Consider the following 8228-nt stretch of genomic DNA (forward strand, 5'->3'; position numbering starts at 1 on the left):
AGGTTCGTTTGAGCAATTTTTTTTTTTCATATTCATTTTCTACACAGATGTTAACACCCAGCAGGCTGGCTTTTTTCTATTTTTGTTTTCGTTGATGAGTAAGGATATTGACCAAACAAACAATGAGTATAAAACAATGTCCACCAAAAACAAATGTCTACAAGAACTAAATGTTCATGGAAGTGCAAGAAAAAGGAAACGAAACCCCATATAAGTATGAGTAAACATTGCAAGAATAGCAGAATGGAAACAACATCCATAATGGCAGAAAGTATATGAATTGGTAAATATGATGTGAGCTAGCAGTAGCTTCAGGAAAAAAATTAAAGATGTGCCTGGTACTATTCTCATGCACATTTGCTAAGATTAGCAAGGATGACAGAATTACATGCTGGCATGTTGCAAAAGACAGACAATCTTTTCTATTAATTACAATAGAGGCAAGCTGTGTCTGACAAGAGCACGGAGAGCATGAGATAATATCTGACATACAAGGTGTCAGGCAAAAGAGCTTAACAAGCACTGTTATTGTGATATAACTCAATAAAAAGGCACAATATTATGGTGCAATGTGTGTAACTGGGTGCAGGCATGTGTGTAAGAACGTTGAAAAATTTTACAAACAAAAAACAAGGTAACAAATGTCAGAAAAGGTAAGTACAAAAATGAGAAAATAGCAGGCACTCAGGGCCAGCTCATATATACAGTCTTGCAAACCCTCTAGTCTATTAGACATGATGTGTGTAAAGCAGTGTGTGTGAGAGGGGTCTATAGCATGATAACCAGCCCGATACCAGGGTTCGCATCACAGAGTAAGAAATATCAATTAGAGGCATGATATGAGGCTAGTAAGTGAGAATGGAAGTGTATCCAAGACTGACATGTCAGAGTCCAACAAGATTGAAGTAGATGTGATGGAAGCAGGGTTTCAAAACAGCTTGTCGATGAGTCAGTGGGATGCTGAGATGTCACACAGGATCTGCAGAGGTAATCTCCATACCTGCACAGGCAGGTATGGAGATTACATGTTGCAAATTCAGGTGAAGAAATCTTGAGTGAATCCAGAGGAGGTAAGAGGTTGCAAGTGTTGCTGATAGAAGGACTGTAATACAGCACTGATTGCAGTGTCTAATGCATTAACCACAAGCGAAAGCTTTGCATCGGAGACACAGAGTGCAAGGAGGGATGCTGTAGAGAGAGTTTTTCACAGTGTCGAAAGCTTTGAGTTGAGTAGGAGTTAGCAAAATGGTGTCATTTATCATGCACAGATTCTTAACAAGTGAGTGGAGAAAGAAGTCAAGTGCAATAAGGAATGAATCGAGAATAGAAGGTAAATTGAAGCTGTGGCACAACTGATGAAAAGTCAGAGGAGCAATGTCCTCAATAACACGAACATTGGTTGAAATCAGAAGCCATCTTCTTCAATGGTGGCAAGCAGGAAAAATTTAAGCAACAGCAAGACGCAGCATGCACGTTCGGCGTCACTGTGCATGTACAAAACTCCATGAGGTCCTGTAACAAAAGGAAACTTGAACAAGATGGGCAGCCATTTTGAAAAAACTTTGAAGAAGTCATATAAATGGTTCAAATGAAAATGAACAAAACTATTATATGAAGGACACTGTTGTAAGAAAAAACGTTTTCTAGTGAATGCTGTAATTCTGTATTCCAAACTGCATTGTCTCTTGGGTTAAAGAAATTTAATGAAAAGTGAGTGTTTATAAATGTCTTGTTCTAGTTTGAGGCTATACATAATAATGATATATCTAGGCAGGAACTTTTAGCTAATGTCATGAAACAATTATATTCAAAATAGCAAAACATACACACACGAGGTTCAAGCATTGCAAAATGTATATAATCTAGGCTCAAAATACTTTCTGTAGCATAGTTATGCTATAAGAATTTGTTTTTAGAGAATATTTTCAAATGAAATATTCCAGCTTTGGGTGGTCACCAATTATAATAGGAAAGAAGTAAACCATAAGATTTAGGTAAATTGAATAAGCAACGATTTATTCCTCTCATTATAAAAATAAGATTGCCAAAAGAGAATGGTGGCTATATTACAGTCTGGAACAAGGATTTAAATGACTTCAGTTCTGCTGGGTCTGTTGATGGTCTGCTGTTTGTTGTGTGTAATGATGAAGACTGGTTTGTCGATGCCGATCCAAAGAGATGTGGTATGCATGGTAAATGACTGCTGCCAAAGAATTTCTTTATTCCTAATACAAGGAAACATAGAGGGGACAAACAAGGACAGACAAGAACATATATATGGGTCAGTCAGCTTTTACAAATGATTTAGATCGAATGGGTTTTATATAAGTGTAGATGATATGATATAATAAAATATAATATAATAAAGGTTAAAAATTTAAATAATCTTTCTAGATTTTGGGTTAGTGTACTAACCTGCTGGTTGGTTTCCTTTCGGTGTTCTTTTCCATTTCTTCTATGCCCAGACCGGTCACGTTAGCACGGCTTCTTGCATACTCATCTTTCTTACAATTTCCTTCCATCTTTTCGCGAACACTCTTTGCGGCAAGCTCCTCCTCTCCAGACGGATCTTGAAGGCAAGATGGGTGGTGAAGTAATTCACCAGCCCTCGTCCAGAGATAAACTGTCCTGTTGCAATCCCTTCCATTTGCGTCTTCCATACCGTTTCTTTCAATATGGTTATTACACAGAGAAATACTGCCTTCTTTTCTTTGGTGAAAGAAGGTGGTACAATCTTTATCATGGACTCAGTCGAGAGCCGTACTCTTTCTGTATCCGACATCAGCTGTTCGGCATAGGCTATCAACTCCCTCAGCTCATCACAGTGTACGAAGGTGTGCGTCACCGTATCACTGACATGCCCACACCTCAGACACGTGGGGGAGGTGTCATAACCATGCCTTGATAACCTTTCCCGAACCAGTAAGGCCGATTGGTAGCACAGCCAGGTCAAGGATTTCTGGTAGTTATTTAGGAATCTTGACCCGAAGGTCCTCCCGAACAGGCTGGCTAACTGCTTCTTATCAAAGCCCAGATTCTCCCCCAGGACATCGTCAGACTTATGCTCTACCAACCCGCTATAAATATCCGCTGTGGTAACCCTGCTGTCAGCATTGCTCACTCGGGAGAAGAGGGAAAGTGCTTGTTTACACTCCACCTGCCATTTCCCCGTCTTGTGTCTCCGCCTGATTCATGCTCCTAAGTCTGCAAGGGACTCACACTTTGGAAAGACCTGCTCACCATCCAGGTGGCACCGAAGATGTCTCAGCCTCAGCGCGTACTTGCGGTTCATTAGCCAGGGCATCCCCAGCCCACCCTTTAACGGTTTCTGGCAACAGATGGAGTGCCTCAAGTGGAGTTTTACTTCCCCACAAAAAGTGGAAAAGGATCCGCTCCAGCTTGTTCAGCCACAAACCAGAGCAAGGCACGAAGGTTAGGCGGTAGGTTATCACCGATGCTGTGAACATCTGCACAACTCCCACCCTTCCCAACATGGATAACCTCCTCCCAGATCACTTCTGGGCTATGGCTGTCACCTTGCTTGTCACCTCACTCCAGTTCTTCTCCACCTGGTGGACCAGACCCCAAGCATTTTAACCGGGCCCTCCATCCAGTGCTTGATGACGCTGTTGGGAGGCATCGACTTGCCCTGCCAGGTGCTGAGTTGCAGGCCAACTGATTTTTCCTGGTTAATTTTCGCTCCTGCCATCGTCTCGTATCCTTTGATGGCGTCTTCTATGCGAGGTAGACGCCCTTCATCAGACACGGTGATGGTGACGTCATCCGCGTATGCCGTCACATTTCTCCCATAACAAAGATCAAGCAGGTCCACCCCCACGTCCCTCAATTTCTGCAGCAATGGCTCAAGCGCCAACACATACAGAATTGGGGACGGGGCAGCCCTGGCGAACCGAACGCTCGATCGCAAATGGGTTCGAGAAGAACCCAATCACCTGGACTATTGATTCAATATTGCCGTACATGGCTTTAATCCAGCCTCGGAAGGTCGGGCCAAATCCAGCCGCCCGGAGGACTGCCGCCATGTAGCCGTGGTCAACCCTATCAAACACCTTAGACAGGTCTAAATTCACCAGTGCCCCACCATTGCCATGCATTTTACCCACCTGCTCTATGGTGTAGCGAATGAGGTGAAGGTCGTCCTGTATCGTCCTCCCTGGGATGGGATGGCATAACTCTGTGTTTAGCAGAGAATATATGGGCCTAAAATTATTAACTTTGTCCCCCTTGCTCAGGTTCTTCCTGATCAGTGTCACCACTCCTCGGCTCACAGCTTTGGGAATCCTCCCATTCTGCTGCCAATTCGTGTACACACTGGCCAGTACGTCCCCGAACAAGTCTGGCATGCTACTATAAAATTCGTAGGGAAGACCATCCAGACCCGGCGACTTGTCCCCAGGGCACTCAGACAGTGCCTCTCTGATATCCTTAGCAGTGCTTAGCGACATGAGCCGAAAGACGTGGGCTGCTATCCAGAAAACGCTGTAAGGCATCCCCATGGTCCAACGTCCCGTCCCTCCTGAACAACGCGGCAAAGTGCTTGTGAAAGGCCTTGCATATCTCTTCTTGTCCTTGGATCTCCTGTCCAGACTCATCAAAGACCCAAACATAGCAATGTCACGACGAGTTTCTTCCAAGCAAGCCCATCTAGCAACATTGATACCTTCATGGCCCATTGCACGTGTCCTTACCCGGACTCTGCATCCTTTGTGTTTGGCAATCTCGCCGCCAACACTTGTGATGCAGAGCCCAATCTCAGTGCCTCTTCTAATGCCTTAACTAATTCCCTTTCCATTCCCTTGCTAAATCTAATTAACTCAATTCAAAGGGCTCTTTTGAAGGCACTCCACCACTGGTTGTTGATCACAGCGCCGGTAAGTGCCCTCTTCACTAACACCTTAATCTGGCTACGGTAAGCCTCGCAATCCAATAAAGTCTTGTTCAGCTTCCAGTAGCCAGATCCCTGTCTATGTATCTTATCTGTATTCACCCTACATGTCACTAACTTGTGATTTGTGTAGGGTACGTAGGTAAACTGTGGACAAATAAAGCTATGCCTGTCTCTAGTACTTACGACTATCCTGTGTATATAAGACCTGACCATTCTGTCGTTTCTTGCCCAGGTCCACACTGGAACGTTCGGGTGATCAAGTCTATATCAATCTGCAGCCTAAAACGCTTCAGCAGATCGATGAGGCATGAGTTCCCTTTTCTATCTTTTGAGCCCATGCTATCCAGGCATGCATCCAGTATAGTGTTGAAGTCACCTAGTACAACTACTGTCCTTGATGTCACCAGGAAATTCTCCAGGCATTGAAAGAAGTCAACCTGTTTGCCTGCATTACCAGGCACGTAGATGCCCACCAGCCTGAAGGCCTTACCACTGTATGTCAGATCCAGAACGACCAACTCGCCTTCTGGGTCCACAAAGATTGTACGTATCTGCATGACCAGGCTTTTTTGGATCAAGACAGCCACCACTCTGCTCCCTCCCTCCTGGCTAGGAGAAATTATTTTCTAGTAGTTGTTCAGGAGGGCTGAGAAAGCCTGCAGCTTGTCCAGCCTGGTCTCTGTAATAACCATCACATCTATACCATGTGACCTGAGGTCATCAAGGAGGCACACCTGCTTCCTCTTCAAGTTCAGGCCACGCACATTCAAACATCCAATGTTTAACACAGCCATTCTAAGGCATAGAAGAAAAGAATGCCACTTATCATTTATTTTTCTAGGGGAATGGTTCTCAAAACATTTGAGACCATTTCCCTACCTTCGTCCTTTTCATCCAGAAAGGGTTCCACCGGCGGGTTGAATACTTTTTTCAGGCTTTTTAGTGTGCAAATATCTTTAGGGTGAAGTTTAGATACATCGTAGTACAGAGTTCTCACAATTTTTGCAATTATGGCTGCTGCCAAAGACCCAGAGAAGCAGAATACAAGGGTTTTTATAACTCTGGGTAGTCTCCAGAGAAAAAGTGGTCTTTCCCACATTGCAAACACACGATTGGACAGTTAGTAACTGACCAATACATGCAACTAGTTTGGCAAGCCACTGGATCATGTGACTCAATAAAAAGAATAGTGAGCCTATTTTGTGGTATTTAAGCTTAAACGACCAAGCTTAATAAAAGCATTACACCATTCTGCTACAAGCTGGTGACTGTCTTTATTCATTCAGGAAATCTAAAATTAAAAACAAAATTTGAAAATAGTGTTGGGATTCCACCTCAAAATACAAGATTGGGTAATGAAAATGAGGAAACTTTTGGAAACAAAGATAAAGTATATCTACAGATTGCTGCCTCATTGCACCTAACTTTTGTTTCTTCACACCTTTCTGAAAAATGTAATTTTTTTTAAAAATGAGATTTAAAATCGTAATCTATACCAAAAATTCCATTAAAAGATATTGTCAATTACAAAACTAAATAAAAAATTTTGGTGTTCAGTTTAAAGGATACTAAAATAGATGTATAGTTATTTTTTCATAGTTTTTCCTGTGGAATTTATGCTTGTGTGGTAAACGATTTGATATTATAATAACCACCATTGCCATCATTGTCAGTTTCATTTTCCAATCTCAATTCTTTTCTTTTGATTTTGAGGCCCCTATATTACAACAGTACATTCAGAAGTAAATTAGGAGAGTATTGGCACTGACAAGAACGCTTATCTTTCACATTGATAATATTTAGATGTCGATTTCTTTGAGCAATAGTTCATGAAAAGAACTATACCACTGCTGGTGTATGTCTCTAAAAAGCAAGGAGATTCCTAAATATGGTAAGATATATTCTATCCAACTATTGCAATGATAAATTACTGGATAGTGAAATTGTTACTAAATGAATTAAGCCATAAACTTTGAAAATACTGGTCTTAATGAATCAGTTTTACTTGTGTTTTCTCATGCTCATATAGTTTGGATGAATATATTTTGTATCATCTGTTCTATAATATTTATATTTAACATGCTCGTTTATGCTCAAACCTGGTGTACCTTTATTGCTTATCTGTCACTTATATACATTCACTTCAACTTTTTCATTTTGCTTTTCATTAATGAAGATTATACTTATATATATATTTTTAGCAGTTGAGAGTTTGTCTTTATGCAGTTCTCATGTATCTATAAGTTTTTTTATGTGGTGGCCCATGAATATGTTCTGCTGTTCCGTCACTAGACTTCTTTATTTAGTTTATAACTTCCAGTTTGTAGCTAATAGTATAGCTTGATCTTTGCCCTGTATTCTTGAAGATAAGAGAGTACAACAGAAGGAGCAACAACATCCAAATTGAATTAGACACAAGCAGTCAACAATAATAGTAGTGTTTGACCTTTTTATTATTTCTATTAGTTAATTTGGGGAAAGTAAATGTGCCCATCACTTTTGCAAGCCATCTATGACTGATGGTATTGATGCTGTTACCATAAACTGGTACAAGTTGACTGCAGCAAAGATATATAAGGAGAGAGAACCAGAGGCTTGATGATCTGGAATGGAAAGGTTGAGCATAGTGGTTAGTGCAGGGCTTAAAGTGTTAGGCACATGAGCAGTGGTGGCATAACACTGGTCAGTTCCTAGGAGTAGATGCCATTGTAGTTGCAGCAAAAAAACCTTTTACCATTCAGTCAAGTGGCCTTTCTCTGGATGCTACATGGGATGTCTATGTACTAGCAGCACAGTTACAAATACTGGATCTCACTTAAGCTTTGTAGCTTAGTTGAAACCTATGATGTTGAGTATTTTCTGACTCTGAACAAAAACGTTTTTTGGATGCAGTCTTTGCTACGTTAAGGATGTGCATTCACCTTTAACAATAGTGAACTGTAGCACTTGGAGCAATCATGAGGTCTCTAGCTACATACTGTTCATAAGTAATGAAGTAAGGTGCAATGGTGTTTTCTTACGGGAAATGTTAATTATAATAATTTAAAATAAATTGAATAGATATGTAAGCAATCTAGTAATTTGCTGATGTAAAATCCTGTTGAATTTTAAGACTTGAAAGAATTGTACATGTTAGGCTGGTGGTGAATAAACTGATACTAAACACTTGTTTTTATTATGATTATGTAAGTAATTTGTATTTGAAAAATAATTAAATATTGCAGCTATGAAAAATTTACACTTTTTTCTCATTTTATTTTTAACAGTTTGATCCTCAAATGCAGCGCTTTTATTCAATGCGTGTAACCGGATTTAATTA

Source organism: Octopus bimaculoides, chromosome 19 (genome assembly GCF_001194135.2).
Source record: "Octopus bimaculoides isolate UCB-OBI-ISO-001 chromosome 19, ASM119413v2, whole genome shotgun sequence".
Taxonomy (NCBI): Eukaryota; Metazoa; Mollusca; class Cephalopoda; order Octopoda; family Octopodidae; genus Octopus; species Octopus bimaculoides.